Source organism: Erpetoichthys calabaricus, chromosome 3 (assembly GCF_900747795.2).
Source record: "Erpetoichthys calabaricus chromosome 3, fErpCal1.3, whole genome shotgun sequence".
In the NCBI taxonomy this organism is placed as follows: Eukaryota; Metazoa; Chordata; class Cladistia; order Polypteriformes; family Polypteridae; genus Erpetoichthys; species Erpetoichthys calabaricus.
In genome coordinates, this window is record NC_041396.2 from 184,442,005 (window position 1) to 184,465,831 (window position 23,827).

At 36.9% G+C, this 23,827-nt stretch overlaps 1 protein-coding gene across 1 annotated transcript in view; it reads left to right on the forward strand.

Moving 5' to 3' along the window:
* The first annotated feature begins 13,868 nt into the window (after positions 1–13,868).
* traf3ip2a (TRAF3 interacting protein 2a) overlaps positions 13,869–23,827 on the forward strand; it is a 45,647-nt gene continuing 35,688 nt past the window's right edge. Inside the window, exon 1 of the mRNA XM_028797592.2 lies at positions 13,869–14,014. The gene's annotated coding sequence lies outside the window, so the exon portion shown is untranslated. The remainder of the gene's footprint in view (positions 14,015–23,827) is intronic.

Here is a 23,827-nt window from a genome sequence, read left to right on the forward strand (position 1 = left end):
GGGCTTAAGTCGACCCTGACAGCATCAGACACAGGGGAGAAAACAACCCTCTTACACACAGCCACCCACACCCAGTAAATTTGAAATCGCCATTCAGCCTAACAAGCTTTATGCAGACACAGGAGGAATGTGCAACTCCACATGGGCAACAACTGGCCGCTGGACTCGAACCCAGGATGCAAGATCCATGAGGAGGTAATGAAAGTCACTAGGCATCCTTCATAAGCCAAGAAACTGGAGCAAATTTATTATAACCATTACTGTTACACAAACCTTCCAGTGAATTAGGCTGGAGGTAGCATCATACTTGTGCCACAAGATAAGCTATGGAGTCATTTACATTTTAATTCAGCATAGCCAATTCCTGTAATGTGTCTCCATCTTGTGGCAATAGTTTTGCTTGCAGACATTAAGATTTATAGTACTCTTGTTTCAGAACTTCCATGGTTAAACATTAAAAATACACTTGAAGTAGAGAATGCATATTAAATAAATTATTTTTATGGACAGTCTTGCTGAATGTGGTGAGATATGGACCAAGTAACTTAAATCAAATCAGGACTTAGTCAACGTTGATAGGTACATCTGAAATAAAAGAAAACTACTGAGAAGCACTTCACTGTAACAAGTAAACATATAGTGATACTGTAGGTGTATAATAGATCAAGATTTATGCATATGTATAAAGTACATATTACATAGTTATAATTAAAAACATAACCAATCATCTTGAACAGTGCTTTGTTATTAATAATCATGTCATTATTTTTCTTTTTTTCGAGGTAAGGTCCTTGTATGCATCATGGCCCTTGAGATGTTGATTAGCACATTCAAGTAAGAATTTCACAATACTGTACTTGGTTCATATGACCATAATGACCCTATAAATCATGCTGCATATATGTGTATAAGGGTCTAGAAATTCTTCTAACACTCTTCGCAGCCTTTTTTTTTTTTCCTGTCTTTCAGGACCATAAATTTCATACAGTGGTCATCCCTGCAAGAAGCGACTTTGGGCCTTCCACATCTTTTACTTCTAGCAACGCCACTTGAGGTCTCTAAACGCTGACCTATTCTTTTAATAGTTTATAGAGACATAAGCATTTTCTCTGCTTTTTAGGAAGTTGAAATCTCAGAATAGCTTTAGCTGGCCAAAAGCCCAACTATATGATTTTTAATAGCAACCCCATCACGATATTTTGCGTTTTTGGAGCAGCTTTCTCGCTACTTCTGCTTGGAACTCACAGACTTGCATGTTGTAGGTATCTTACTGCTCAGTCATACATGATTCACTTTACAAGCTCATTAACAAGCCCTCACTAACTATCTATCTTTTTAGATAAAACAGTATCTCAGATAAGTAATTTTAGGAAATGTTTGCACATTCAGACAAGTGTTACTTTGAATTTTATTTGATTTTCTAGTAAAAATGAGATAATGTCCTTGAATTTCCAGCTAATTTATTTATCTATGTATGTATTTCTGTATAATAAAACACTAAGGCCTTTGCATCGAGCACCTCAAAGCAATCTGAATGGTCTTTGGTGACACAGTGAAAGACGAAATGCGAGTGTGAAACGAACAAGGAGGAGTAAAGGCACATGCTGAGAGAATCACATTCAAAGAACATTTTAAGTGTAGTGTGACAAATGAGAATTCCCTTAATATGTAAAAACAAACGCCTCAAAAGTCAACCGATGGATTATTCAGATTGTTAATGTAGGTACAAATTTCAATACAATCATCAAAAGGATAAAAAGGCTTAAATCAAAATATTTGCCAAAAATGTGCAAAAAACTAACTGACAAAAATGCAAAAAGGAACCCTCCACCAGCTTCTCCCACCCAAGTTGGGTTAAGGAAGTTAATTGACTATAACAAAACTAGACAAAAAGCCAGTTTCGACAACGTAAGATGAAACGGGCACGAGTTTGTGTCAGTAGTGTATGAAGAACAAATGATAAGTAAGAAATAAATAAAGTGATGTAAGTAATGATAATTAACTAAGAGGTTTAGGATATGTATGACTTTATCACGGCAAAAAATACTGCACACTTAAAGACATGCTATGACAACGTTTTTTGTTTGTATACTGGAGGCCTGTCAGTATGCAACTAAAGTTGTAAAATCTCTCTGTAGACTACATTTTTTGTGAAGACACTCTCACTGTTTGGTAGTAATTTCCCTTGATGTGGCCCATTTTTAACTTGCACCTTCACATCAATCGCCCGCTGAAAATACTTAATAATAATATGTTCATACGTATTATTTTGAGTGTGAGGGTTGGCTGTGATCGGGGCTAATATCCTACGCCTGGCCAGAAGGATTTGGGATTTCAGAATAATAATCCCGAAATGCGTAGGCTAAATCCGCCACCTGCCGCGATGAAGCAAATTTTCTCTTTAGAGGCATTTGTATAAGTTGGAAGTGAGACGAACTTTGAAATGTTTAAGTCATGAATGTACCTGTTGAAGACAGTTGTATAATGCGCAGGCTAAATCCGCCGCCTGCCACGATGTTGGGGTTGGATGCGCAGAAGGCGACTGCGCATTCGGCTTCGGATGGACATTCGTCAGATGAAGCAAATTTTCTCTTTGGAGGCATTTGTATAAGTTGGAAGTGAGACGAACTTTGAAATGTTTAAGTCATGATTGTGCCTGTTGAAGACAGTTGTATAATGCATAGGCTAAATCCACCGCCTGCTGCGATGTTGAGGTTGGATTTCGGTCTCGTAAGGTTTTTCGGGCAGCGGCGCAGAAGACGACTGTGCATTCGGCTTCGGACTGACGTCAGTGAGTGCGCAGAAGGCGACTGCGCATTCGGCTTCGAACTGACGTCAATGAGTGCGCAGAAGGCAACTGCGCATTCGGCTTCAGACGGACGTGAGTGAGTGAGTGAATGAGGAGGCAGGCAAATTATGTATTAAGATTAACTGTAGTTCTTTGTATTAGTATGTAAATATTAATTTTGCAACAGAAAACACACATTAAACATCTAATCATTCAGGATAAATACGGTAAATTGGCAAATTAAATGAATAGTATTTACTTGATGGTATTAGGAAAATAAATCATTACTGTAATCCACTTTTTAGAATCCTAAGAAATGGTCTGCTTTTCTCATTATGAATCACTGGAGTGTTGCTACTAATGGATCATTGTCAATTTCACTCTCACTGGTACTATATAATTAATATTACAAATCATTTCTATAAATTCTTCTTACTGCTATCTTGCACCTAAAATAATTTGGGTAACACTTTAGTTTGGGTACTGAATCTATTTCTCACTTATTGTTATGTAACAAGACTTTAACAAAGGCTTTTTCAGGTATTAATAATGCAATGTGACCTACAAAATAACATCAGTTTTGAAGTGGTGAGCAGTGGGTTAAGTGAGACTCCTTTCTCTTGACGTTGCATACTTCATTATAAGACCTCAGAATCCTTCATATTAACATGCAATTTTACCATTGTATCAAAGACTATTAACATGCCATTGCACAGAGATGAATAACCTTTTTAGTGATGTCTTATAAGCATTCTCTTTCTTCCAAACATTACATTTAACCTAATTCTAACTTGTTTATCAAGGTAGGCACCAGTAGTCATGTGAACAGAAACATAACAGACAAAGAAATCCAATTAGCTAAAATGCTGAATGCAGCAGTTAGCTATTTTGTCAGAATTCACTTAATGTCACTTCACATGAAACTGAGCCTGAAGTGGTATGATCTGCCTCAGTTCCTAATTCTAATAAAAGCTCATCCAGGTGGAGAACTTTGTTTCTTGGTGTAAATAACTGTCTGCAAAATCAGCAAAACCAAGAAATTGGTTATTGACTTTTGCTGCACCAAACAGCCTCTATGTTTGATCACTATTCAGGGAGTGGATGTAGAGGTAGTCTCCTCCTACAAGTACTAGAGGGTCCACATCCATGACAGACTGGACTAGTCTTGAAATACAGAAGAACTGTATATAAGAAAGGGCAGAGTAGGCTCTTTTTCCTTAGAAGACTATGTTCCTTTAATGTGGGAAGTGACATCCTTTGCATCTTCTTTAAGTCAGTGATGGCCAGTGTGATTTTCTAGCTGTGGTATACCGAGTTGATAATGTCACTTCATGAAAGGCCCACCGTATCAACAAGCTAATTAAAAGGGCAAGTTCAGTTATAGAACACACTCTGGACCCCCTGGAGGTAGTAGCTAAGGACTGAGTTGAAACAAAACTGAGTACCGTTATGAACAATGCTGCACATTCTTTCTCTGACACATGAACACTGAAGACTTTCAGCCAATGAATTATTAAGCAAAAGTGTGTCAAGAAATGCTCCTAGGGCTCCTTTATACTAACAGCAATACACCTGCATAATGCCTCACTTGGGACTGTGACAACCAAGTCAGAAGTTTTCTTTCTTTTTAATTTTCTTCCTTTTTAGTCATTTTGGTGTGCATTCAGACCATAGTGTTTGTGTATATATATTTATGTATTTATTTATTTAAAAAGCTTCAGTAAAAATTAAAGTTTTTCATGGGGACAAATAAAGTATTATGTATCTACAGTATCCATTGTGTAGTACAGAAAACACAAGAATATAATTAAGGGTTGGGGAACCGTCCCCATATACTGTGTGAAGCTCAGGCAGTGAAAACAGCACTGAACCACAGTTCATTTGCATAAGAACTGCACAAAGACAATGAATAGTTGACAGAGGGAGCTTTTATGGAGTCAAAACTGGAAGGAGTACAGATGCAGAGGAAATGAGGGTGACGTAAACGGAGTGGGACGGAAGTGATGTTATCATCAGAGCCGGAAGTGAAGACATCTGTGAGGGACTGGAAATTAAGTCATCATAGGAGGACGGTAAAGTTGGTGCGGAAGTGCGTTAGGCTTGGTTGTCGGGAAGTTGCCTTTGGAAAATCCTTTTATGTACTTTTGGACTTCAGATCTTCAGGTTTTCTGGTAAGGAAGACAGAAAGGCATTAATACGCTGTCCTGTACTCCCATCCCATGTCTTTTCGTGCTCCGTCAGGCCTGTTGGCTGTCCCCTAATTATGCATGTGTGACACTATCTATATCATTACTCATGAAAGCATTTCTGATAAAAATAGTATCATTACATTTAATGAAAGGTTCAGAAAGCTCTTTATCAGTCTACCCTAATGTGTTTTCTATGTCCAAGCAATATGACACATTATTGTAAATACACCTTCAGTTGATGGAACAGAGCTTTGCCTTCGCCATTAACAGATTTTTGGTTAATACTACAGGTATTGATTGACTATATTTATGAAATTGCAGTATCTTGTACTCATTTATGAGACCATAAATCATTTGAAAGTAACATAATAATAGTAAGGGGATACTGCAAATGAAAAGAACTGGCAAAACTGGACACCAAACTTGTTTCAGATTTTCACCAAATTTGGAATACATAACAGTTTTAAGTACTTTAATAAACAGTTAAAACTTGCAGTATCTGTAGAAATTAAGTCTTGGCATAAATGATGGTTGATGATAGTCAGTACTTGGATGATAAAAACATCCTTAATTAAGACTGGTTAAGTAATTAATATTGTACAGTGTCTTGTTTTCTTCAACAGATCATGGTAGAATAGAGCAATGCTTCAACAGACTTTGAGGAGAGTCAGATCACAGGCATGTGTATTGTGTCTATTCAAGATGTGCTGTGCAAACTGGAAGGAAGGCCTTGACTCTGCACTGTGAGCTGATGAAATATACACTTGTAGGCCATTGACATAAGCAGCTATAAGGACTACAAACACAAAACATCAACACATAGGTAAAATGATAAAAAGACATCAGAGTGACAATTATGCAAATGTTTAGATGTCACAAAACAAAATATTAGCCATATTCATTAGCCACGGTCCTTCTCAAATGGACATAAAATAAAAAATTATCTTTGCAATTAAAAGAGGGCGTAGTAAACACAATAAACAAAACGAAATGCTTAAACTCTGTTTAATGGCTTTGTGTGTTCTGATGATATGGCTGTCCTGCTCAAGTCTAGACCTAGTATTTGGGTAAAATAATGTATTCTTAAGACTTCTTGATCTATGATTTAAGCTTAAAGTTTCCCTGTTTAGTCATCCTAATTTTTGACTTTGTTAATTCTCTGATGTTCAAGTGATTTTTCTCTTTAAAAGCATAATGTAGTATTGCTGTTTCTTTGAGGTTCACTCATTCTTACTTTTTATCTATTTCCAATTCTTTTTTATTGGGTTCTGTTATTTTTCAATGTATCATTGTGTTTATTTTTATTTCCATTTTGTCTTGCTTTAATCAGTTCTTTATTGGACTCTCAGTGTTGCAAAGATCTGATGGTTTTGTTTTCTTTGAACCTGAACTTCAAGTATACGGGGTGGCTACCCCATACCTTTTTGTGGTATTTTGTTATTTTTTGACATATTTTATAGATGATATCTGAAGCAAACAGCACATGACAGCTGAATTACTTACGTAAGATAAAAAAAAACCTATCAAGTTTAGATTTGCTAGACATTTACATTTTTTTTTTGCTGGAGTTATTTTAGCAAAGAAAGAAAAACATTCTGCTTTATTTACCCTGAGCTGTCATTAATGAAACCTGCATAATTACACTCCTATTATTATACCTTGCTAGTCAAGTATAAACATCTAACTAAATCATCAAAATTTCCTAAACAAGCACTTGTTGGTTAAAACGTATGTCAACCAGTCACAATGAATTAAATAATCAGTATCTGTTTCTTCAAGATGATTATAATATACAGTGCCCCTCATAATGTTTGGGACAAAGACACATTTTTCCTTGATTTACCCCTCTGCTCCACAGTTTAAAATTACAAATAAAACAATTCAGATATAATTAAAGTGCACATTGAAGACTTTAATTTATGGGTACTTGTATACATTTCAGTCATGCATGTAGAAATGACATATGGTACCCCCCATTTTAATGTTTGGGACAACTGCAGTCACAAGTGTTTGTGTGTGTTTCATTGCTTCATTAGCGTAAGCATACAATAACTAGGCTTACTTCAACCTACAGAAAACCTTCAGAGTCTGTAGTTGTCATTGTTTAACATGAGCACAAGAGCTGTGCCAATGAAAGTCAAAGCAGCCATTATAAGGCTGAAAAACATGAGTAAAACCCTTAGAGACATTGGTAAACCTTAGGATTACCAGAACATACTGGTGAGCTCAGTAATCACAAAGGGACTGGTAAGCCAAGGAAGACGTTCACTGCTGATGACAGAGGAATCCTTACCATGGTAATGGAAAAGACCCAAATGCCTGTCTGACAGGTCAGAAACAGTCTTCAGGAGGCAGATGTGTATTTGTCTGAGACTACTATCCACAGGGGACTTTATAAAAGAGAAATACATGGGACACAATGCTTGATGAAAACCACTAGTTAGCCACAAAAATGGAACAGACATTACAATTTGTGAAAAGCACTCAAAAAAACCTGCAGAATTCTGGAAAAAGGTCTTGTGGACAGGCGAGGCAAAGATAAATCTGCCTAAGAGTGATGGCAAGAGCAGAGTGTGGAGTTGAAAAGGAACTGCCCAAGACCCAAAACATAGCACCTCATCTGTTAAACACAGTGATGGGGATGTTATGGCTTGGGCATGTATAACTACCATAGGCACTGACATGCTTATCTTCACTGATGATGTACAGTAACTGCTGACTGCAGTCACACAATGAATTCTGAGGTGTACAGAAACATGTTATCTGCTCAGGTTGTAGTGGCAGGGCATCACCAGAGAAGATACTCAGAACCTGGGGCCTCATGTATAAACGGTGCGTATGCACAGAAATATTGCGTACGAACGTTTCCACGCTCAAATCGCGAGGTATAAAACCTAAACTTGACGTAAAGCCACGCACATTTACACGGTACCTCATACCATGGCGTACGCAATTTCTCCGCTCGGTTTTGCAGACTGGCGGCACCCAGTGTCTAAGCAGTGCTACTGTTCCTGTGTGTCACCCTTTCTTTCTTAGACCCACATTCCTGACGCGGCTTTATAAATACATTGAAACTAAGAGCATATTGCTTATTAGTGTAATGCATCTGATTGTAATTAACCTGCAGCAATATAATGGTCCAGGGAATAGCCATAGTATTCCAAATACCATAACTGCTTTAGCATTGTAACTCTCACTGCATCTTCTTCTTCTTTCAGCTGCTCCCGTTAAGGGTTGCCACAGCAGATCATCTTTTTCCATATTACTCTCACTGCACCACTCGGAATATTTATATCACGGTATCTGAGTGGGGAATCACAGCAGCAGCTAATTGCAGCATGAAGCAGATGCTGCCTGAGCCACGGCAAAACGCTTCAGAGACTTCCCTGTACGAACTTCGTGGTTTAGAAAAAGTTTCATGCCAAGAACTATAAACACACTCAATCAGTCCATCAAGTGCTCCTTGTAGAACTGTTTGTACTTATAAGTACAATTACCTCACTGTAAACTTGCACTAGTTATAATATTGTACAACCTGCACCACTTTATAAAGCACGTATTTACATATGATGACGATATCATTTTTAAGATGAAATGCAGCAAAATATGTTGATTATATTATACAGATAAAATGTTAACTTCATTTAAATAATCTGTATTGTTAATAATTAAACATGTGAGGTCACGGTGCCGCAGCACTAGCTAGTTCAGGGATTCTTCCTGCATTGCGTTGTATTCTTGCACTGACGCGACACTGGAAGGATAGACGGATAGAATAATTAAACATGTACTACGAAGATATTTCAATGTTCCTTAAAAGTTTTGAAGAATCGGCGTTCTAAGCTTACAAATGGCTTCATGTCTATTACATAGCTGATTGTGTGGCGATTGGGTATTTGGAGAAAGAAAAGTAAGGACAGGAATTGGAGGTTAGTATGTTTGAAACAGACAGTACTGCTGTGATAAATTATTTCATTGAAGGTCGGGAATGGTGCAGCAAGCCTCTTGCGTGAGACATGAACAATCACTGCGCCACCGTGTTCCCATGTTTAATAACATGCTTTCATTCCTATCATCATGAAAAAGATATCATGTATACATCTCAGTATTTTAATTATTCAGAGAGCTGTAATATCACGAATGTAACGGATTATGTGTCCTGTCGGAGAAAGAGAAAGCCCGTTTAAGAAGCAGGTAGTGATTCACACACAGAGCACAAAGAAGATCAAATACAGAACAAAGCATTTCAAGTGCTACTTTAGTTACAATGGGATTTGAGAAACTAGTAAATTAAACGATTTTAAGATGAAGTTTATGATGTTCTACTTTAATGGCAAAATAAACTACGTGATTAAAGTGGAAATTTCGAGATTTAAGTTGACATTTCGTGCTTTTTTCCCCACTGTGTGCCTATTTATTTTTGTCTGTACCCTAATAAGCTTTCATATGACACTCAGATGGTGGGCTACGACTCGCCTTTTCATGGCGACTTTGATATGTGACTTCTTTTTTATTTCGGGCACTGTGCGACTTTGTGAATTTGAGCTTTCGAGTTTCTCCGACACTCTGTCACTCAACCAACTTTCTTTTGTTGATTATACCACTGTTTAAACCAACAAATAGTACGTTTTTCCTTTGCCTCCACTTGGTATTCGCTGAAATTCTTATATTTTCCCCCGTGCTTTTCCCATTGTCTTTTCACAGAAGGCTATTTATATTGATTTGCATATTCAAAGAGGTGTAATTCTGGGAGGAGTTGGGGCGGGACAGAAGGGGCATGCACATGCGTTACTTTTCACGCTGATCGGGATTTATGTAGCAGGAGAACGTGGAAGTTTGCGTACGTACAGATTCCTGCATCTGGATTTTTCTGTGCGTACCCACATTCCCGCTTTTGTGCTTACGCCATGTTATAGTGTGAGTTCTACGCACGCCGTTATACATGAGGCCCCGGGTGATGTCTTTGAATCACAGACTTCAAGCAGTCATTGCACGCAAGGGATATGCTACAAAGTTATAAACATGACTGCTTTAATATACCAACCACTGCTATTTCCCAAACATTATGGTACCCTGAAATGAGGGGATCCTGTATAAAAGTGTGTTGTAATTTCTATGTGCTATGACTGAAATGTATGCAATGTGCACTTTAATCAAGACTGTATAATTTGAAAGTACAGTATTTGACAATGTGTCTCTGATTTTATGATATCTAAATTCACTAAAGTGATCAAATTTTCAGATTAAGCAAAACTTAAAAACCTACCTGTGTAATTGTATTGCAGATGTGTTTACACTGTATGACATTATACATTGATCCACACATGCAAGTGTGTGATAATAAGCTTATAATCCTATAAACCTTTAAAATTTGCAAATATATTCCTTTGGATGTGATACACAAAATTTACGTTTGGTAATAATAAATTGACATAAACATCAAATTTTAATAATAGATTTTATTACTCTCAATGGAAATTCTCTCTCTCTATTGTATAAAAAAATCCTGCGAATAGACGAGACTTTTTGGAAGATTTTTTCAAGTCCCACGAGCTGAGACCTTGGCCATGAGATGTTCTCAAGTCACACCCTCCTCTCAATCGTGTGAATGCTTTTGTCAGACACAGTTCCTGCTCTCTCAGCTCTTATAAATTTTAACGTTTTCCACACTTTAAGTTCCCAATTAAAGAAGATGTATCCAAATTTATTTGAAGAATTTCATCACAAAGGGTTATCAACAGTAAAAATGAGTACTCAGGCAATCCTAGCACCGAGAAATGATGAAGTCAAACAAATTAATGCCAAAAATGTTGATCAGTTACACAGCAAATTGGTTAAATGCGTATCAATAGACTACGCAGAAACAGTTGCTGGTGATCGTGTGGAAGATAAAAACATCAACTTACAATATTCCAAAGAATATCTACAACTGTTAACACCATCTGGTCTTCCTCCGCACGAATTTCTGTAGAAAGAATGATGTATCCAAGAAAGGCAATGTATATTCAATGCGATATTGACAAAAATTTTATTCAAAAAATTGTTTTTACTTAAGTTTTATAGTAAAAATTTTAAAAGTATTTGCGTGTTAATTTCAAAGCCAAACAGAACAAAATTGTATTACACAACAAATAACACTAACGCAACATGAAACATAATTTACTTTCAAATTATTAAGTTTTACTTTTTTTAAATATGGTTAATTACTCGCTGTAATATAAAATAATTTATAAATATTATATAAATAATATAAAACAGTTAGTAAATTGTACATCTACATCCCCATACGTGAGTGGCAGAACTGCAAAGAGGCTAGCGTGTAGCGCAAGCACAGGGGTTGGCGAGCAAAGCGAGCAGTGGGCAAAGCCCCCTAGTATTCACATATGTACAAACTGTACATTAGGTGCACCTCTAAACACAAAACCTTTCCAAAGCATAATTGAACATTCCTTAAAATTATCTAAGAACAACAAGGGATTAGGATTCATTACTTTTAATTTAATAATATTATTAATACATTTATGTAGAACCGTTCCCATGCTCAAAGCACTTCATAGATATTCAATATGTACAACAGTGAAACAGCAGAAAAAAGATCAGATACTCAATATCAGATATAAAAGAATACTGTAGATTTACATATTTGGCTGACATTCAACATTTATGATACAACTGATTACATTCCTTTTTGTTTTTTTTCCAATTGGAGTGCAGGCACATCACGTGAGTTGCTCATGCTCACACAGTGTCAGTACCTGGATTTGAACCCACCACCTTAGGGTTTGAAGTCCAACATAACACATTAAATATAGATAAATATTGAAAACATAATGCTTTGAATTAGAATATGAGACAATAACCAGAATAAAATACGAAATATATTACATGGAAATCCAGAACAAATAATAATTAGTGATAATGTGCGAGTTTTGAGGCAAATGGGTGATAAAAAATTTGAAGGGGCACTTGCCAGTAGGCTGTAACAGTAGTCGATGTAGGATATAATAAAACCATGAACAAGTTTCTCAATATCAGAAAGGGAGAGGAGCAAGCGAATAAGAGATATGTTACAGAGGTGAAAGTATGTAAGAAAGTTTCTAAATGGGATTTATGTGGGTAGAATAAGAAAGTGAGCAGTGAAAAAATGAAACCAAGATTGCTTGCAGAAGAAGGTGGTCTGATGATATTGTCACCAAAATTAACTGAAAAGAAGTTAATTTCCTTTAGCTGAGCTTTAGTGCCATTTAGCATGACTTTGGTTTTTTTACAGTTTAATTTTTAAGAGTTATGTTCCATCCACCTTTTAATTTTGCTCTGACACATTGTGAGGTAAGAAAACTCAAATCTTTCACTTTTAACAGATCTGACTACTATCTGCACAAATATGATAACACTGTCCGAAAATGCGAATAATACAGCCTGGAGGAAGCATTGTGTGACTGGCATTGAGCTGGACCTGCTGTTGCCAAGACTGACAAACTCTGGCCTATGAAACAATGAGAAGGGTTTGGGATTCATCACTTTTAATGCAATTAATATAAAAACGATATCTTTGGGCCTAATTTTTGCTCTGAATATTTTATTATGTATTATTTTACACTGATCAATCAACAACAACAACAACATTTATTTATATAGCACATTTTCATACAAAACGTAGCTCAAAGTGCTTTACATAATGAAGAAAAGAAAAATCCATCCATCCATTTTCCAACCCGCTGAATCCGAACATCCATCCATTTTCCAACCCGCTGAATCCGAACACAGGGTCACGGGGGTCTGCTGGAGCCAATCCCAGCCAACACAGGGCACAAGGCAGGAAACAATCCTGGGCAGGGCGCCAACCCACCGCAGGACACACACAAACACACCCACACCAAGCACACACTAGGGCCAATTTAGAATCGCCAATCCACCTAACCTGCATGTCTTTGGAATGTGGGAGGAAACCGGAGCGTCCGGAGGAAACCCACGCAGACACGGGGAGAACATGCAAACTCCACGCAGGGAGGACCCGGGAATCGAACCCAGGTCCCCAGGTCTCCCAACTGCGAGGCAGCAGCGCTACCCACTGCGCCACCGTGCCGGCCGAAAAGAAAAATAAAAGACAAAATGAATTAAAATAGGACATTAGTTAACATAGAAAAGGAGTAAGGTCCGATGGCTAACTTTGTGTACTGTACAATAAGAAGGATCGTCAAAACTTGTTAAAATTTTTACCTGGTGTTAGTCGGAGTTCTACAGGTGGGCGGCAGAGCTCGTGTGACGCCACCACTGCTCTGCAAACACCTGGCAGGCTTATTGATGACGTGCACAATCTGCCCTTTCTATTGCATTTCAAAAACAAGGAAGAATTCATCGAGCAAAGAAACAGTTGCAACACAAATAAGATGGCACAGAGTTACCTGTCTTAACGTACGCGGCCATAGCCCTAGTGGAAAGATTTTTTTTTTTTTTTGCACTAGGCTTACAAACTCCCAGCTGCGGACACAGCACGAGGCAACTCCAAACAACTGCTGACATTAAATAATAGAATTTCGGTCACGAATCAGTGAGTAAAAAACTTCACTTGGGGTCAAGTTTATGTTAATCAAACCACAACGTGCAGGCGATGGCCCTCGCGGATAAGGGCGCATAGGTTTATATTTCTTGAAAGAGGACTCAACAAAGCCTTACATTTGAGTAATTCATCAAATGAATTGTTTTAATTAATTCTGGATCTCTAAAAACGCCTTCAAATACCTTACAGGTACGACGCCTGAAACAAACTCGTGCCGAGTCCTACAGTTCAGCGCTCTATGGCCTGGGCGGGTGCAGTAGTCGGCTACTTGACCCGGCGGGCCAGGCTGGCGACAGTTTACTCGGATTTGCATATGCCTCATTTGCATGCACGTTCCCTTCCTCTTGGCGGGGAGAACTACCTGTCCCGACTCCAGTAATCCAACCTGAGCTTCCGTGTAGAACAGCTGGAGAGAGACGAAAAAACTAATCGGTGCTTCGCAGTTCCAAGGCTGGAGAAAAGTAATACATGCAAATAGTAAGTTATGTTTTTTTATCCAAGGTATATTTTACATGGGATTAGTTACTAGAGAAAACTGAATTGACAGGATTCGGATTGTTTTTGTGAGACTGACGCTTCTTCTTTTTCACCATGTTTGTGTCTCAGCGCTTTGAGTTTACGGCAGGTTGTGACATTCCTCTGCGAAGCCTCTGAAACAAGGCGTTCGTCTTTAAACTCAAGAAAAGTAACTTAAGTATCTGTAGTCATGTGTGTCCGGTATGGTCATAATAGTCCGAATAATTATCAGGATGACCCATATTTTTGGGTGAAAAAGTGCAGTGGCTAATGGACGGTAGGAGTAGAGCGTATTGAATTATTAGTCAGTAGAGAAACGTCAACAGCCCGACTTTTTGTCCTTCATTTTATTTTGGTGGTGCAGTATTGTTACTGCATTGTCAGCTCAGCACTTTCGTGAATCCAAATGACGTGGCAATTGTTTAATACATGTTATTATAACTATATAGCGGATTTTACAACATGCATCCTTACACCATAAAAGTGACATTACAGCATATGTCTCTGTAATAGAAATGTTGACACAATTTTAACATATAAACAGAGTACTCAGAAATTCTGACTTGCATGTTCGACCAACATAGAAAACACCTCCACTTCACCACATTGCTACTTCCTTGCACCATGGTAAATAAGACTACATTAATATACAGGACTTAAGTATAATTAATAAAGAACATAAATCAGAATACTTCATGACCATGTTTCTAAATGAGGGAAAAAAAAGAAAAACTCCATTATACTTTGGTCATTAAAAACAAACACCTTGCTTATCAATACATGAATATGTAAATATATCTGAGATTGGAATATGAAATTCTTGTTTTTTAATGTTCCTGTATTTTCTTGATCAAGCTCTTTCTTCCCTACTTTGAAGATGAAAGTGAACCCAAAGGTTTGAGTTAGCTATCACCATAAGTACTGCTGCTTCCTCACAGATTTAACACATTGTTCTCCCTTTAAGTCAGTGTGTTTGCATGCACTTTAATAACCCAGTTATTCACAGAAGCCTGGTTTCTAAAATGCCATGTAAACCCTTATTCTGGTTAGAGACACCAATTTAACACATTTAGATTTCTGAGTGAGTAACATGGTTATTTGGCAATGCAAACCTTTAACCGGTTTACTGTTCAGGATTTTGTAGTCTGTGCATGTGTGTTGCACTCTGTCAGCCTGGACATGTACTGTATTTGCTTCACACACACTTTCAGCAGCCACAGGTAGAAGTGTCCACAAGATAAATTTCTTGAGGCAAATGTTTGGGTGATCGCATTATTCTTTCTTCTGGTTGAAATAATCTGTCTCAATATTTCTGAAATTGCTAAATTTATGTTGATGAGCTGAATGTACAGTGCAAAGTTCAGAAGCACAATGTCGGGGAGCAGTGTTGTGGATAGCATGTTAAAAGTAATGTGCCTTACGTAGTCTGATTACTTTTTAAAGTAACGAGTAAACAATCACAATACTTATGTTATTGAAGTAAAAATGATAGCGTGAAGGTGAAAAGCCCAAGTACCAGTTTGCTGCTCCTTTGTAAGACTCAGCCAAGCAGAAAAGAGCATGCTGCGTGCAGTCTAGTAACAGAAACATACAGTATTAATCTTGGCAAGAGAGGACAGAGCCGACTATACTTCCTTAGAAGACTGGCGTCCTTCAACATCTGCAATAAGATGCTGCAGATGTTCTATCAGACAGTTGTGGCGAGTGCCCTCATCTACACAGTGGTGTGCTGGGGAGGCAGCATAAAGAAGAAGGACGCCTCACGCCTGGACAAACTGGTGAGGAAGGCAGGCTCTATTGTAGGCATGGAGCTGGACAGTTGGACATCTGTGGCAGAGTGACGGGAACTGAGCAGGCTCCTGTCAATCATGGAGAATCCACTGCATCCACCAAACAGTGTCATCTCCAGACAGAGGAGCAGCTTCAGCGACTGACTGCTGTCAATGTACTGTTCCACTGACTCTTCAATTTCACCCAGGGGGGGAATGGGTTAAACGTTAACATTATACAAAGTTATTGTCTGTTTTACCTGCATTTTTATCACTCTTTAATATTGTTTTTTATCAGTATGCTGCTGTTGGGAGTATGTGAATTTCCCCTTGGGATTAATAAAGTATCTATCTATCTATCTATCTATCTATCTATCTATCTATCTATCTATCTATCTATCTATCTATCTATCTATCTATCTATCTATCTATCTATCTAGTTTTAATCAAGCTATTTGCTATAGATATGTTTTAACAATGTGTTTGGGTGACACAGCAGCCAATGATCATATTGTGAGTCATCGGTGGCTCAAGTTGAGGATGTTAAAAGGAGATGGATGTTATTTACTTCACAGCACATGAATGACTGAATAAAGTTATAAAATGTTTGAGTGTTTTACCAAAGGAGAACTCCAGAAGTGTACTTGTGAGTATAATCAAAGGTTTTTAAGAAGACATTTTCTGCTTTAACCAGGGTACTCGCCTTATCCCAGTTTTTTGTGCGCTTGTAAACACACTGAATATAAAACATGAAAGGGTCCCCTCCCTTTACATGTGGAATAATGCCGGAGACTTTACAAAAATAGTGACTTTATTATATATGTACACAGAGGAGGGATAAAGTAGAGTCGTGTCACTTGCCTGTTTGCCCACTTTTTAAGTGTTACAAGGCTCTCTCTTTCTTTTGCATGTGAAATCCAAGAATCTTCCATTCAGCAGTGAGTCTTCATCCAGAACTATCCTTGCCGTTCTGGCCTCAGTCTACCTTCTGGCGCGGACCCACTTTAAACAACACACCACTTTTAAACAACTTTGGACAGTTCTATCTGGCATTTAAGGCATCTCTTCATTACTTAAACTGACTGTTTTTTCAGGCATTTTCTAGTTGTCCTGTCTTGAAGAGGAACTATAGTCTAGCTTAAACCTCTCCTGAACATGGAACATGTTCTGCCAGCCACATATCTTTCTCATGCTCTACAGAGGATTAGGCATCCTTGACACCTGTTATGTCACGTTTTCTAGCATCTAGTAGGGAATAATAGAACAAAAAAATTATATAAATACATATATGTAAATAAACATATACTGTATCTATCCATTTGTAAACTTATTTTTTATTACAGGATTGTGGGGTCACAATCAGCATTAGACACAACTGGCACTGGACAGAATGCCAGTTCACCCATGGACAATCCTCACTCACAAACTCAGTCTCATTCATGCAGGGGAAATTTAGAAAAAGCCTTTATGAACAAATGCTCATTACAGAAAGTGGCTGAGCCAAAAAAATGTGCCCTCTTATCTGTAGTAGGTCTAGGAAACAGCAGTGTTAACACTACCACTATGAATAAATCAAGAGGGACAGTGGATAGCCTACCAGTGCCATAATGTCTATTACGTGTATGACAGACTGTGCTGTTAAGAAAATAAACAATTTGTGGAAATAGCAGTGCTAAAATTAAAATATAAGGTGTAAAAGTCACTGTATTCATTTTGATGTGAATATGAAAATGGAGGGGAACCTGACAGAAGGATCAGAGATAACATCTCCAGAAAGTAGTTTGTTAACATATGCCAAAGTTTTGCCCCAACAACAAGAATAAGTACTGTAGGGTTGATCATGGATGGATGCATAATCAGGCATTTGATAGAGAGAAAGCTGGTGTTACATTATTTTATTTGTTTTAGTGGTCTAAAAGCACTAGTTGCTGGAACATTACTGCTTTGTAAGTTACTGTAAGTGGAGAACTTTAAAAAAAGACAGCATTAGATGGGATCCCAAGGTGACTGAAACCACTGATAAGTAATGTGGTTGAACAGTTAGGTCAAAGCTGAGAATTTAATATTTAAAACTTCTGTTATCTGCTAATGCATTGTGAAATTGGTCTGTTAAAATTAGAATCACGGTATTTTAGTTAATATGGAGAAAAAATGAAAAAGACTTAAGTTTGCAATGTTATGTATTAGATTTTGAATTGTGCAATTTTGTTTTTGTTCATGATATGCAATACAGGTAATTGTTGGTATATGCATAGTTGTGCATCATCAGCAAAGAACATGAGATTAGGCTAATGGATCAGGTATACTTGCAGTCATTAGGAAGAAGTGGAATAGGCACGTAATAATATGGGATGCAATAAAAGAGAGGCTGTAGGCAATTGAATTAACTACCAAAGAAAATTAAATAAATGTGGCCACGGAAATAGGAGCACAACCTGGAGTGGCATACTTTAGCCAGATCAGCAAGATACATTGTTTACACAAGGTCATCAACATATAAGTGAGTACGACAAGTGTTTTTATCATTGAGTGATATCTTGACATAAATATACAATATACCTGTATTAAATAAATTTTAAAATTTTGTAAAATGAAGTATACATATCTGATAATACAGGTATTTCAAAATATCTTAAATGCATTTTGAGATATAACAAGATCTCGTGAAGTAACTTTCTGCTTATTTTAAAATGCTTTTTGAGATATCTTCAACGGGGTTCCTGTGATATTTTCTGTTTTTAAAATAGCTTCCTGTGATGTTAAGGTAGAGTGTAATTTACTGGGGATGTCTTGTATTGTACAGGAATTGATATTAACTTATGTCAAAATGCTTCTGAGATATCTTGAAATGCACAGGACATTATTTTAACATATTGTGTCTTGAAATGCAATTCAGGCATCTTGAAATGTTTTTGGAACATCTCAAAATGTTATGGAAGTTTTTCAAGAAAATGTAATCAAGATTTCTTCACATGCATTTCAGATCTTTTCACATTGACTTACAGTCAACATTTCCAAAATACATTTTTATCACTTTTATTTAAAATTTTAATTTAAAGAAATTTTTTTTGATACCTTAAAAAGAAAGAAAATTATCTGAAGACACCTGCATATCATTTCAGTATCTCTAAAATACAATTATAGATATCTCAGTTGCCTGTCAAGACATCTCCTGTTGATTCTCAGAGGATCTGAGATGCATTTATGTTTATCTGAAAATAACATTCTTCTTTTTATAAGATTTATAAAGTAGACTTTGAGATATCTTAAAAGAGACAATACATTATTCTAAAGTTAAGAACATTTACAGAAAATGATCTTGAGATAGTAGTTGTCTTGTCATATGTAGAGTACAGTGAAATTCTTGCTCTTCATGTCTGACCAATGAAGCCACTCCTTGGCTTTATAATAAACATAAAATGTATTCCAATATGAAACTTTAATTTGAATTAATAGAAAACCTGATATACTCCTAACTACCGTTTCTATTGTTTGAAACATTGTGAGAAAAAACACTGAGAAAAACTCCTTTTATAGATGTTGAACATACTTCGGTCAATGGCAGCTTTAGGTATTAAGACAGATATTTTCCCTGTTTAACACAGTTTCTATTTTTGTTGGTATCCACCATTTTGTTTTACAAAAATACAGCCTGTTCCAGTAGTAACAGAATTATAATAGGAATTGCATTTATGTTGCATTATAAATTAACTTGCTTTTTCTATCTCAACACCCATTTCTTAAACAAGCATAATGCAACTGAAAATTGCTGTGAGCCACAGTCTATCCATGCAGTTTTATTTAATACATACTTCAAGTATATACAGTATATTTGATGTATATGTATGTGCCCATTGTTAGTTTTATCTTCAGAACTGGAGGTGTGATTTGTCCAAGTGAAGAGTTGAAACACAAGATACATTTCTGATAGCTGGAAATGCACAAGAGGTCTGTTTAAAATATCTTGAAATGCACAGGAAGTTATTCTGTAGTATCTGAAAATTTATTTGAGATCTCTTAAAGGGTATTTAAGATATCTCAAAATGTATTCTTGAAATAAGATTGGAGAGATTGAGATGTTTTAAAATGAGTTTAAGATAGCTGAAAAGCTGAATTACATTCTGTAGATATGTGAAATTCTTTTTAACACATCTTTTAATTGTTAATTTGGCTTACTGTAAAACATATTCAGACACTGAAATCACAATTGGTACGATTATATTACAAGTAAACCAGGTAAGGTTAATGTCACAAGAGTTACTTATAAACTTTATGAGCATGCACATATCATTTAGTATAGCCATAGCAGTTATAAAGGTCAGTCAAGAGTGAAGCAACCTCTCAGCGTTGGAAAAGATCAGTAATTATTCCTCTTTCCAAGGACAATAGGAAAAAAAAAAGGAAGAACAGATGAGTAGTTATGCCAGTTTCAGTCACAAACAAGTCTGCCCATCAAGCAGTAGGCATGAGGTGCTATTTAGGAGGTATTTCATTCTTTATATAATGTACACAATCCGTATTGAATGGAATTTCCCATATATTGAAACATATTCACTCTGCAATGAAATTTAGTCACTGCATAATTAAAATAAACAGAGGAAGCTAAATTTGGGAAACCTGTAATCCATTTAAATAATTATAGTTCTAAAAAAATTTGTACATAGATTTGTAAAACATACATTGCATTAACCATTTTGTAACTGTGGATATGTATTGTCACAAACTCGACTCAGAGTCATAGAAAGGTTTGGGGCAGCCATCCGTATAATTGGTTGCCTGGCTGCAAAAGTCGTTTCAAGTGAATACAGCACTAATGTTCACACAGCCGAGTCCAAAACAGAACTGAGGGAATAGGGAAAAGGTGGAGACTTTTAAAGGGGAAGACAGGAAGTGACGTCAAAGGGGTCGGGCTCATGAAGGTCTTCAACCATAGGTTTGAGCCCGGACGTGACATCACAGGGGCCGGAGCTGGCAAGGTCTCCTTCCATAGGCTCGGTCCCGGAAGTGACGTCAAGAGGGCCAGGTGGGATCTCCCGTAAATGGTCTACAGGAAAGGGAGAAAAAGAGTCCGTGCACTCTGCCACATCCTGGTATGACTCGGAATTACCCTTACTCAAGCCCTTTAGCTGCCTCCCATGCGCACTTGTGTACAGTATGTATTCAGAATAATGAGAAATATATTGTTGAATAGGCTTCTATGTTAAGAAAAGATAAAATACAATGCCAATTCCAAAATGGTTGGGTCACTGTGTAAAATATAAACAAAAACAGAATGCAATGATTTGCAAATGTCATAAACCCATATTTTATTCCAAATAGATCATAGAAAACATATCAAATATTTAAACTGAGAAAACGTACAATTTTAATAAAATAATAAGGTCTTTTTGAATTTGATGGCAGCAACACATCACAAAAAAGTTGGGACAGGGCCATGTTTACCACCGTGTAGTATCCCCTTTCCTTTTAACAGTCCATAAATGTCTGGGAACTGAGGAGACCAGCTACTGGACTTTTTGGAGAGGAATGTTGCCCCATTTTTGTCTGATATAGGATTCTAGCTGCTTAAGAGTCCTTTGTCTTCTTCATATTTTTCAATTCATGATGTGCAATTGGTGAAAGGTCTGGATTGCAGGCAGGCCAGTTTAGCACCCAGACTCTTCTACTATGAAGCTATGCTGTTGTAATAGATGCAGTATGTGGTTTAGCTTTGTCTTGCTGAAATATGCAAGGCATCATCTGGATGGTAGCAAATGTTGCTCTAAAACCTGTATATACCTTTAAGATTTTGATTAATCTGACCACAGAACAGTTTTCCACATTGCCTTATTCCATTTTAAATGAGCTTTGGTCCAGAGAAGACACCGGCCTTTCTGGATCATGTTTACATATGGCTTCTTCTTTGCATGATAGAGCTTTAACCTACATTTGTGGATGACATTGTGGACTGTGTTCATAGACATTGATTTGTGGAAGTGTTCCTGAGCCCATGCATTCCATGACAGAATTGTGCCTGTTTTTAATGCAGTGCTGCCTGAGTGCCCGAAGATCACAGGCATCCAATATTGACTTTCGGTCTTGTGCTTTGCACACAGATATCGCTCCAGATTCTCTGACTCTTTTGATGATTATTATTTACTGTAGATAATGAGATATTCAGGGTCTTCACAATTTTATATTAAGGAACATTATTATGAAATTGTTCCACAATTTGTAGACAGTTTTTTGCAGATTGGTGAACTTCTGCCCAACTTTACTTCTAATAGACTCTGCCTCTCTAAGATGCTCTTTTTATACCCAGTCATGTTACTGACCTGTTGCCATTTAACCTAATTGGTTGCAAAATGTTCTTCGGGCTGTTTCTTTTTAGTACCACTTACTTTTCTAGCCTTTTGTTGCTGCCGTCCACCATTTTAGAGACATGCTGCTGCCTTCAAATTCAAAATGAGCTAATATTTTTCATGAAATATTAAAATGTCTCACTTTCAACATTTGATGTGTTTTCTATGTTCTGTTATGAATAAAATAAGGGTTTATGAGAACTGTAAATCATTGCATTCTGTTTTTATTTACATTTTTGCACAGCGTCCCAAATTTTTTGGAAAGTTATAATGTCAAGTGTTATTTTCAATATGCAGATTTTCTTTCTCCAAAAATAAAAAGGAAAGTGTATTTTGAGTTCCCGTTGAATAGAGCTATTTAGAAGAAAAAAAAAAACTGGTCAATATTTTACTGTTCATTGTGACATGGGCACTCTAATTGTCTATAAGTTAATCAGTTGAATTTTCAGATTTAATTTTATAAACACTAGCTTCGTCTGGAAGAGCAATAATGCATACATTACAAGCTTAACATAAATAAAAAGTACACCTTACACTTATAACCTACTCTTGTTCACTTTGAAGATTTATTTCTTTTTGATAACATTTTATATGCATAAGTATAAATGGGAATATGGATTTCTTTAAGTTGGGTATATTTCTATGCAGTTATGTTTGTTGTATAATGTTCCTGATCATAGTGATTATTTAATTTATGGTGCCACATTATTTTGTTTTGCATATGGGTTCCACCATGATATCATTCCCATTACCGGTACACTGCACTTGGTTGCCAAGTAATGTGGTTTTAGAAGGGGCAGTGTCTTACATCATCAGCACAACCTCTTAAGTTCATATATAACAATTCATTCATGTCCGTGATTCGGATAGAAATCTCAAACAAAAGTAGCGTGAATTACTGTCTTGAATTTCTGGTTTGTGAACTTTCAAGTTTTCCCTCAGACTTTTAATTCTGAATTGCGATTAGGCTTTGGTGCTTTTGGCTTCATGGTTTTGAATACGTTTCACCTCCTGGTTGTCTTCCAGTCTTTGGGCAGAATGGATCACAGCAGAAGGACATGTGTTTTATTGGAATTTTTTTGAATATAGTGTTTCTGAGCTTATTAAGCCCCTGCAAAATTTTACTATGGAATTAACTGCAAGATTTAGATAAATAAAAGTAATTTTGCAAAAAAAAAAAAAAAAAAACAATTTACAGAACAGTAATAATAATTACTTCAATAGTTCAGTAGTAATATTGAAATATTATAGACTATGTAGAATGTGTCACAGTTGTAATGTACAATTCAATTATTGAGAGACAAATGCTGGTCGAGCAGCACACGTACCCTCCTCCCTGATCAGTGCTCCCAGTGGATCCCCAAAAAGTGTCCACCCTATCTCACTTCCACTGTATCAAAACACTTTTGCTACTCCAACTCATGTATGGATCTCATCACAGATGGGTCATTTGTTTACTCATTATTTGCCCTGGACAGAAATTGAACATGACGTTTTTTGTTCAAGTGAGTTGAAAAGAAAACACTGTACCTGTGGTCTTAGATAAGATCCCACTTTGGCCGGTAGAGAAGTTTGTGTGTGCTGATGATGACTTTCCATCAGTCCCACCACACTCCTGGTACCTAAAGGGTATTCTATACTCTGTATTGCTGCTGGTTTTTGGG